Genomic DNA, 11,172 nt, shown 5'->3' on the forward strand with positions numbered 1-11,172 from the left:
TTACATTTAAAAACTATTTAAAATATTTTTTATATTCTTGTAATTGTCATTTTATATTTGTAAAAATTAAAATTTTTTAAATTTTTTGTTTTGTTTATATGTATTACAATTTTCTATTTATATTTTTAAAATTGTAAATTTTTCTTATCATAATGTTTTTTACATTTTTGAAACAAATATTTTGTTTATATACATATTAGAATTATCCTTTTACATTTTTAATATTTTTTAATTTTATATTTTTCTTATAAATATATTTTTACAATTTTATAATTGTGAAAGATTATACGGATCTTTTAGATCTAGAGGTGGATCCGACTTCATATTAGAAAATGCAATGAAGTAGATTTCGAATTCCGGTTAATAATCCCCCTAGCTAAGGTGTGTTAATTTGTTCCTCGGAAGAACCAAAATTCACGTGGATGGAATGTAGCTGTGAGAGAAAGATTCATTTGGGTACAAAGGACAAATAGAAAGTTACCAAATATTTTGTGGAACCATTCATTCGATAAGATTTGCCATGGGGAATTGAGTGAGAAGAACATTATGTCGCTTTGTCATTCATTCGTACGTGAAACGACTTATGTCCAAAAGCAAATATCTGTCAACATGGGTTCTCTTCCTCTCAAATGACCTCAACCCAATTTAATGCTGGATTTTGTTAGGTCCCCTTTTGCTTTTTCCACTTTTATGTCTATCTAATTTTGAAGCTCAAACTCTTGTAATTTTTTTTTTCTTAGGTTAAAGGCAATCAAATTCATCTTTAGTGTCACTATATATTCCGGGGGATGGGGTAGAAACTAGCGGCACTCGAGTATGTAGTGATCAAAAGTCAAACCTAGCTTGGTCGGAGCTTAAGGTTTTCGTGAAAGAAAAACAGAAAGTTAAAAGACTTCAAAGGAGAACAAGTTCTCGTTCTTCAGAGAAACAAGTTCAAGTTTTTGTGAATGAAAGCCTAAAAAGAAAAGAGTGAAGATGTCGCTATATCAGGTCACTTAGGGTGGAGAAAAATTTGTCCCTTAATGTGCCATGTCATCTTTTGGAAGATAAGGAACCAAATGGTTGACATTGAAGACATCATCCGTGTGCATATTATTGATCCGCACCTCCAACGGTCCAATCTTTTGAGCTTTCAGCTTCTTGTAAGTGCGAGCCAAAAATCAATCTTTAGTTAACACAATCCACACCAAATCGCCAACATTAAATTGGACATCTCTCTATGTGAATAGCCATTAGCTTTTTTTTTTTTTTTTTTTTTTTTTTTTTCTTTTTTTCCATTAGTCTTTTACCTCACTGTGGCTGTTTCGAGATAGACAAACTTGTTCATGGAGTGTGACAAACTCTTCCACAAAATCACAAGCACGACCATGGAGCTGCGAACGATCAGGAGCATTACTCAAATCAACAAGTCCTCGCGGAAGCAAGCCATAAACTATACGAAATGGACCAAAACCGGTACTCCGATTAAGTGCATGACATAGAATGACGAGCATAAAATTTTTCTTGAGAATCCATATGCTTCAAAGTGTCATGATTGGTGAATAGAAAATATTCGTTGTTAAAAAGAGAATGACACCAATGTTTGATGGCGTAAACAACCGCATATAAATCAACATTATATGTGCTATACCGACCCGTGACAACAATCTTTTCAGTAAAAAATGCAACAAGTCGACACGCTTGGCTCAAAACTACGCATATGCCAAACTTGGTGGCATCACTATGTAAAATGCTTAAGCATTACTTATTGAACCATTACTGATCGAGGACAGCTTGGTGTTTCAAACCACCACCGACTTGTGACATCCAATGATAATTCATGTATCGAAAGATTTGTGGGGGGGTACAACGAATATTTTTTGATCAGGAAATTATGGCCATTTATTGAATTTAAAATATCATAATTTGGAACGCAATCGGTTTAGATATTTAGAAGAATTGCGGTAAAAAAAAATATTTAGAAGAATTGTAAGTTAGGATCTTTAATAAAGTAATAAAAAGAGAAATATATACATAGGTCATAATAATAATATAAATTAGTTTGATATTTTCAGCTATAATAATCGTTGCACCAATATCGAGAGTGTGTGTAGGTGGTCACTTTCTGGTCGTTTTAACTTGTTACAATCAATTTTATAACATATATTACTACTATTACATTATCTATTATTATCATTATTTTTTATTTCTGATAAAAAATTTAGCTCATATGAGCCAATTGGATTGAAAACTGTTTACATACAAGACATTATGCAAAGAGGTACGCATTTGACGTGCCAAAGAATCTGCACTTACATTTGCATTTCTAGAGATAAGAGATAAAGAGAAAGAAGAAAATTTCTCCTTGTCGATCTTGATGTTGTCGAGATATGTTGAGAAAGCTGGCTAATCCAAAGGAAAAGACACCATATCTTCACCAAGCCTGAACAGTCTGTAAAAAAAGTCATATCCCTATAGTCATGTCCGATCATTCACAAAATAGCCCAGATGAAAGTTTTTACTTCAGCATGTAAGTGGAAAAGACGCCGTCGGAAATTGGTGGCATTCATAGTCGACAACGAATCCTGAAAAGCGTACAAAACCATCTTGCACCTGTGAACTGTTGTCCCGCTTTTGAAGAGCCATCTACAAAACAACAGTATCCCAAAAAAATTGTAGGAAGAGGAGTTGCGGTCACCCGCAACCGAGGGGTGGGGACAAGAAGGGGTGAAGGTAGATCCTCATCCTCACCCTCTACCTGAGCCTGCTGCCATGCCATCACCCCGCCTTCCGCTAATTGGACGACCCCATCAGGCCGCTCGATCTCATTTTTGAAATACCCTTGCATTGCTCGCTTTCCAGATATACCACATAAGCCAAGGGTACATCGAGGCCTGGGAACCCAGATTTGTAAGGTGCAAAAAATAATCCACATTTTCGTACACGGACTTCGTGGAAAGGAGCTTGGCCCAACCGGTACCTGAGATAACGCCCATGCCTACCGGGCAGGTGGACACACAAAAATTGCAAGACTAATTGTTTACTCGACGGCACCACAACAATGACAATCGAAGTCACAAGCAATACCCCGACGACTTAAATTTTTCGATACTGAAATGCACCCTGACAATACTTGCCAAATAAAATGTTGAATTTTTGGTGGGCATTGTGTCTTCCAAACCCTGGCTTAGAGAGAGGTGATATCTGGTCCACAACCAAGAGCCTATAAAGGTCGTGGAACCGCCATTGGTGTTGTATGATATCCTGACTTAACTGTATAGTTGCCTGTTTTTGTGAAATGCCAACCCAAGGAGTCTTCCTTCTCGTCATTACCTATAGGTAATGCCTTTATCATGGCGACATCCGCCGGGTTGAAATGCTCATAGAGCTGATCCATAAGCCAGAAATTCTTCTAACGATCAATTAAATGAGTTAGTCGGAGTGTTGGGTCCTTGAACGAACCCTTACTTAACGCTGGTCTCGGATATTGAGCCGATATCCAGGAGTCAGTTCATATAGAAATGGATTCCTCAGATCCAACTCTTTTAAGACTTTTGCTTACTAGAGATCTAGCAGAGAAAATACACCTCCAACAATATGTGTGAAACAACCCGACCATTTTTTTTCTTTTTTTTTATAATATAATATAATTCACTAAGCATCCTATAATACTTAATAAAACCAACCAATCCACAAATCATCATTAAACCAATAACAGCCAATATGCACAGCGGAAACATAACAACAACATAACCATCTCCAACAAAACATCAATACAAGAACATTCCTAACCATTCTATCAACAACCTAGCATATTTCTACTCAAGATTCCAACAACATAACATAGCCAAGACCAACAACACATAACCGAGACCCTAGATCATCCTCCTCCTCATCGCCATGATTCCACGTCGCATATTACCTACACCACAAACAACAATTGAGATGCATAAGTATTATCATAAATACTTAGTGAGGCAATCTTCCCATCTAGTAGGCTATACACACAAGTAATTAAGGCAATACACAAGAAAACAACATAAAAACAGCCAAAACAGATAATCGGTAGACACCACCACCACTCTGCACCACTTCTGCAATGCGATCTCCTTCCGTGAAGTTAGATGGTATCGATCGACACCCACATTGATCCATGTTGTCAGCTTATCTGGCTTTGATTTCAGGATGTTTGCAATTAAAACTTCCATACAAAATATGAACAAATAGGGAGATAACGTATCCCCTTCCTGTAACCCCCTCTCTAGGACTATCAGTCCATTCAGTTGTCCATTTAGAAGCACTCGATAGTTAACCGATGCAACACAAAATATAATCCATGAAATCCATTTCTCCGAGAACCCCATTTTCCGTAATAACTTCTCGATAAAGGCACACTCCACCCTATCATAAGCCTTACTTATATCAGTTTTAATTGCCATAAATTTCTCTTTCCATGATAGATTAGTTTGTAATCAGCGGAACATCTCTTGCGTGATCAGGATATTATCCGAAATCAAACGGCCCAGAACAAAGGCCGATTGTGTCTCAGAGATGAGACATGGTAACACCATTTTAAGCCGTTGACACAAGATTTTTGAGATAACCTTATATCCCACATTACACAAACTAATATGGCATAATTCCACCATCTAGGTTGGCTTCGCCACCTTAGGAATAAGACTGATATACGTTCGATTTAAACCCTTATCAAAAACACCCTTGTCAAAAAACCTATTGACTAGAGACATAAAGATCTGTCTTAACAAAGCTGTCATCCCGTCTGGGCTAGGAGCTTTATCCGTATGCATCATAAACATAGTTGTTTTAACCTCCGTAGCTGGGGTTGTCAACCACTCATTTACCTCAGCCGTGATCACAGTTTTGACCTCCCATAAGGCATCCTTAAAGTTAGCCGGATTAAGTTAACATATCCTCAAAATATGACACTGTGGTATTGCAAATATTTACATCCTCCGTAGACCAATTATCATGCTTGTCATAAAGACCAATAATCCGATTACGTGCCCGCCGTTGCTTAGTTTGAACATGAAAATACTTAGAATTCTTATCTCCCACTCGTATCCATCTATTTAGATTTTTTTTATGCCAATAGACCTCTTCATCCCGATAGGCTTCACGCAGCCTGGCACTTAATTCTGAGGTCGAATATGCTATAACTATCCCAACTATACTACTTCTTTGATATACACCCTACGCTGTTTGTCTATTTTCTAAACACCGTAAACAATAATTATCTCTATAAAACATCACAAACTATACAAACAATTTTAATTGCAACATAATAACTCTAAACCGAATTAGAAATAGTAAACCGGTAATCGCATTTGTAAAAACCACAATCACGTTTAGTGAACCAAAAAAAATAGAACCCACGTCCAGTCTTTTCTTTTTCATATCAAAAATACATAAATCTTAGGGTTCCCCTCTTCCTCTCCAATTCATTGCAAAAAGAACTCGTTTCTCTTTTTCTCAATTTTTTCTGGTAAGGTCTTCTCTTTCTTTCTTTTGGTAGATTTTCAATCTCTCGTTATAGCTTCTCTTATTACCACTCACTATCTCTCCCATACCTTTTCTCTTTTTTAATAGCTTCTCTCACTGTATCTATCTCTCTCTCAGCTACCTAATGAATGAATAAGACATGGATGAGATGCAACCCGACATTGACATGGAAGAGCTTGATAACAATCTTATTGAGAAAGACAACGATGACATGAAAAAAGACAAAAACAAAACAGAAGGTAGGAAGAAAAAACGACAATGAAGCTGAAGATGATGAGGATGTAATAGACCGGTTTGAGTTTGAAGTAGAAGATTCAGTAGAAAATTTTGTTGATGAATTGTCTGTTGGCCGAAATGAAATTCCAGATAGTTCAGATGAAGAGGAAAATCCAATAGTTTTGCGAGATAGAAGAATTCGAAGGAGCAGAGTTGATAGATTATCTATAGGTCAATTGTTCTTCAATGGTGTTGACTTTACAGAGGCCGTAATTGAGTACTCTTTAAACTCAAGGAATAATGTGGTTCAAGGAAGATGGGAGAATACAAGGCTTGGATCAAGTGTGGCATTGTTGGCAAGTGCAAGTGGATGGTGTATTGCTCTTATGATAAGCCAAGAAAAATGTGGGTGGTGAAGACGACATACCGAAAGAATAGTTGTACTCCGAATGGGAGATGCAGACTACTTAGAAGTCCGATTATAGCAAGGCTTTTCATGGACAAGTTAAGAGTAAATCCCAAATTCATGACTTTAGAAATTCAGAATCACATTAAAGATCAATCGAAGTTGGTGAGTTCTAGGGGTCAATGCCAAAGCGCAAGGCTGCTAGCTCTAAAGTTGCTTGAGAAGGAGTATGAAGAACTGTTTGCTCACATTCGCGGTTATGTGGAAGAGATTATATCTAAAAATCCGGGATCAACTGCCATTGTTGAAACTATCCCTAACTCTGTCAATGAAGATGTTTTCAATCGCTTTTATGTGTGTTTTGAAAGAATACGCACACTTTGGAGAGGTTCTTGTCGACCAATCATCGGACTTGATGGCACATTCTTGAAGACAACAGTGAAAGGCGTGTTTGATGTGATCATGAAACCATCCAAGAAGATCCTTGAGTCTTGTTCAACACGACCAAAGTCGAAGATCAATTCCTCCAGCCAAACTACTATTTGGGATACATTCTTACCTCATCTAGAGCATATATCGAAGTGAAATCAGTCCAATCAGAGTTTGGATGAAGGAGTTATTCATTTTACAAATCAGATGAACTCATGGCTACGTGATTTGGACCTACGAGCATTCAACGGAGGATTCCGACCAAGTCAGAAGGATTCAAGCTATGAACTAAACTGTTCTGGAATCTTGATCCACTATAGAACCATGGAGAATTGGAATCACATTAATATCAGTTCATATGTGAAAGATATGGATATTTCAAGTCAGTAGATCTGTCCCAGTTCCAGTTTCGCATCTAAGCCAAAGATCATGTTACACAGACCAACTCAGAAACTATTTCGACACGAAATCAGTTGGAATATTTCAATGGATATCTTAAGTTTCCAACAAGCTCAGATTCGCAAGATTTGGCCAAAAAACCACAGAGTTGCGCCCCATTTGCCAAAGGAGGTGGATCTAGTTCTACACATAAAGAGTTTTAGGTCCAATTGGTTTAGGAGCTTCCAAAATTATGTTTGGCAACCAGGAGCTGTCTCTCATCAGCAAATTGGACCAAGGAATCAAAGGGAAAAAAGATCAAGGATACACTTAATGGGTCAATTCAAGAGCTTATGGCCAAAGTGAGCATGGGAATCCTATTGGGGATGATGTATATCAAGTCTAGCACACTTTGAGCCTAATTCAAGTCCAAAAAAGCCCAAAATAATCATTTTATTTTGTGGTCAAAGAGGAGTGAATTCAACTCACCTTGGGAAGGACACCTTGGGAAGGGAGCATGCACCAAGACTTCAGTCTTCATTCTACTATCTATCTTTATTATGTTTTAGTTTCAAGAATAATTAATATTTGGCTTTGTTACCAAGTTTCTTATCCCTATATAATCTCATGTAATCTCATTTGAGAATCATCAATCAATTTTCCTTTTCATTTAATGAATATATCTCTTTGTTCTTTTTCTAGAACACTTGTTTCTTGGTGTGTAATATCCAATCAACAGCCTCCTCTTGCTGGACTAGTGTGTCATATTTAGCAGCGATTGGAGTTGGGAATATGAGCAGCCTTCCGCAACTGTTGTGCGACCCCTCAATCCATCAAATCTCCCTTGTTGCACCTTGCACCTTGGCGAGTTTCTATACTTTCTAATCCAGCTGAGTGATCCTCGAATTTGGGTGTATCAGTGTTGTTGGCTGCAGTTGGTCATGATGCAAACAATCAAATTTTTTCGCTTTTTTGGGATGTGGTACAATCTGAAACTGGGGATAACTGGTTATGGTTCCTCCAACAACTAAAGGCTGATTTGAAACTCAAAGATGGAGAAGGATTTGTTTTGATCTCTAATAAATCAAGGGTACGTATCAAAATTGTGACTTCTCTCTCTTTTGTCTTTTCTTTCTAATGTAACAGCGTGTTGTTGTGATTCGATCATGAATGTTTTTAATTTTATTTTCAGGGACTCATTAGTTCTGTGCAAACCGAATTGCCTAAAGCTGAACATAGGTTTTGTGTGAAACACATCATCGAGACCTCGAAGAATAAGCATCCAAAACAAGATTTGATCAAACCTTTGATATGACAACTAGCTTGGAGCTACAACAAGACTGAGTTTAAAGAGAACCTCAACAAGGTGAAAGAATATAACATTGATGTCTACAATTTAGTGATTAAAAAGCATCCTGAGACGTGGTCAAGAGCTTTCTTTAGACTTGGAAGCAACTGTGAGGTTGTCGATAACAAACGAAGGAAAGTTTATAGAGTATGTTGCCAAGATTCTTGCGAGACATAAGAAAGATGCAAACAAGTGTTAAACAACTCCAGCGACTCATGGAGTTTACAACATTACGCTTTACGGAAATGATTATTCGGTGAACAAGAAAAAAAAGAACATGTACATGTGGTAAATGGAAAATCAATGGGATTCCATGTGAGCATGCTTATGGAGCAATGATTGATTAAGATATCAATGTTGAAGACTATGTATTAGGATTTTTCAGCACTGATATGTGGCAAGACAATTACGAGCAGTCCATACATCCAATTAGAGGACCAACATTCTAGATGACATCTACATATTGCTTGGTAACAACACCACCAGAGCCTATACCACCTGGAAAGAAAAAAACTAATAGACAAAAGACATATCCAAGGATTAAAGGAAAACACGAGTCACCAAAGAAGAAAAAAAATAAAAGAAACACTTGGAAGGAAGGGATACATTATACGTTGTTCATCTTGCAGTTAAATTGTCCATAATGCAGCTGGGTGTAAGAAACATTCAAAGGAAAGGACGAAAAGACAAAGAACTACTGAGGTATGATGCACTTTTTTCTTCTGTTACTTTTCTGGTTTGTATAGTAATTGTTGGTATATCGTTTTCAGGTCGGGTCATCATCCTCTCCAGTACCAAATACTATTTCTCTCACGAAACCATCAGAAGCAAGCACCCACATGGTGGATTTTGAGTGAAATTTAGTACTTGCTATGAATGTGGTTTAATTCTTTAACAAACATGAATTGTACTTTTTGAAATTTTTGTGATCTTGGTGATAGTTTTTGTTTCTTGAAACCATCGATTATAAATCTTAACATCAGATTCCTATAAATCTTACAAAAAACAATTTCAGAACACTTGTTGGCATTCAAATTGTTTTCAGAAAATATAAACCCTAAGATTTGGGCTTGTCGATATGAAGAAGAACAAGATTTAACATCGGTAGAATTTTTTGGTTCACTTAACGTAATCATGGTTTTTTGAAATGCAATTACCGATTTATTAAAGCTAATCACTATTTAGAATCGTTGTGTTGCAATTTAAAGTGTTTGTATAGTTCATGATGTTTTATAGAGAAATTATTGTTTATGGTGTTTAGAAAAGAGACAAAAAGTCTAGGGTGTATATCAAAGAAGTAGTATAGTTGGGGTAGTATAGCAGAGTCGACCCCTTAATTCTGAGATTACACTTGGAGAAGTCACATCATCCGCCTGAGCCGTATCCAACTGCCGTCTTAAATCCTCAATTGTATCCCTACCAAAAGGTACTTGCGTTTTATGCCACCGTGAAATTGCCCTTCTACAGTTCATATGTTTTTCTACAAAATTTGTCGGACCTTGTTCCTGTGCTCCACTCCAGCCATTGGAGATCGCGTCCATCAACCCTTCCTTCCCAACCCATCGTCAATCAAACATAAAACTCAGCAGCCCCCGCGGCCTCTTCGCGGCTATACTAACCACAAGAGGCTTATGATTTTAGGCGATCATAGATAAATATTCTGTAACCGTATTAGGGAAAAATTCATGCCAGTTCTCATTGCCTAAATCCCTGTCCAATCTGCACCGAATTAGTTTATTATCACTCCAACCGCGCCAGGACAAAGTATCCCCAAGGTAGCGAAATTCCAAAAAACCACAATCTTGAATCATACCATTAAAAGAAGGAAAAGAAGATGAATGACAGATTTCCTGCCTCACTTTTCATTGTTCCCCGTCAATTCATTAAAATCCCCAATAATAAACCAAGGAGTTGACCGAGTTAAACCAATCCTTGTTAAATGTTCCCAAACTAAGTCACGATTTTTCGGAACCAGATCTCTGTATACAATCTTTAAATGTATGATGCGTCCTTTGTAAACCGCTTCGACATCAATTAATCTTTTTGACTCAAATAAAAATGTAGCATTAAAATCCCCTTTATTATAAAAAGTGTTAAACCATAACTACAACCAATAGGATCCACTATTTTCAAATTTTTATAGCCACAATGGCCTACAAAAATTTTCAAAAAAGAAAACGATCGTTTTGTTTCCGAAAGGAACAAAAAATCAGGCCGGTGCTTATTACACAAATCCCTTAGATACCCAATAGTCACCTAATTACTGAGACCTTGACAAATTCAACTCAATACTATCATTTAGCAGGTTTTATGGTTTTGGTGGCTTGACTCCACTTTGAACACCCTTCACCAGTACTTGGGACTTCGGGTTTGGATCATCTTCCACCACCACATCAACCTGAGAAAACCAAATATTATCATTCACAATAAGAAGCGAAATCTCAATCTTACCTTGATACATCCCCATAACTTCTCCAATTTGCAATTAAGCTCATTAAGAAAGCAGATCTGACAACCAACACAAGAGCCCTACTACCTGCTAGAACCATAATTGTTCCCTTAAGCCTTGCATCATCCAATAAAAGGGGAAAACCATCAATTAAGAGGGCATCATTCGTTGCATAAACCATCTCCATATATTTTCTGGTTCCTATAAGATTACCAAGTAAAACCAAACCGAGACAATTGTGTAACGCCCAGACAGCCATCTCTTAGTGGGTCTCATATCCTCTTCCAATCCATGGGCCCACCTTTTTTAATGGGCCTCTCGTCCTCTCACTAGGCCCGTGAGCTCATCCATATCTGACGGTCGGTTTGCTGCGTCCGGGAGGCTTTAAAGACTTGTTTACCGACCCTACAAATCACCAAATGATCTTCCCTGTATTTTGTCCTCAAT

General features: G+C 37.3%; 1 pseudogene; it reads left to right on the top strand.

Moving 5' to 3' along the window:
* The first annotated feature begins 5,638 nt into the window (after positions 1 to 5,638).
* Positions 5,639 to 8,920, top strand: LOC147919475 (uncharacterized; annotated as a pseudogene).
* The last annotated feature ends 2,252 nt before the right edge of the window (positions 8,921 to 11,172 follow it).

The sequence above is a fragment of the Camelina sativa genome, chromosome 20 (assembly GCF_030686135.1).
Source record: "Camelina sativa cultivar CO46 ecotype springtype chromosome 20, ASM3068613v1".
Taxonomy (NCBI): domain Eukaryota; kingdom Viridiplantae; phylum Streptophyta; class Magnoliopsida; order Brassicales; family Brassicaceae; genus Camelina; species Camelina sativa.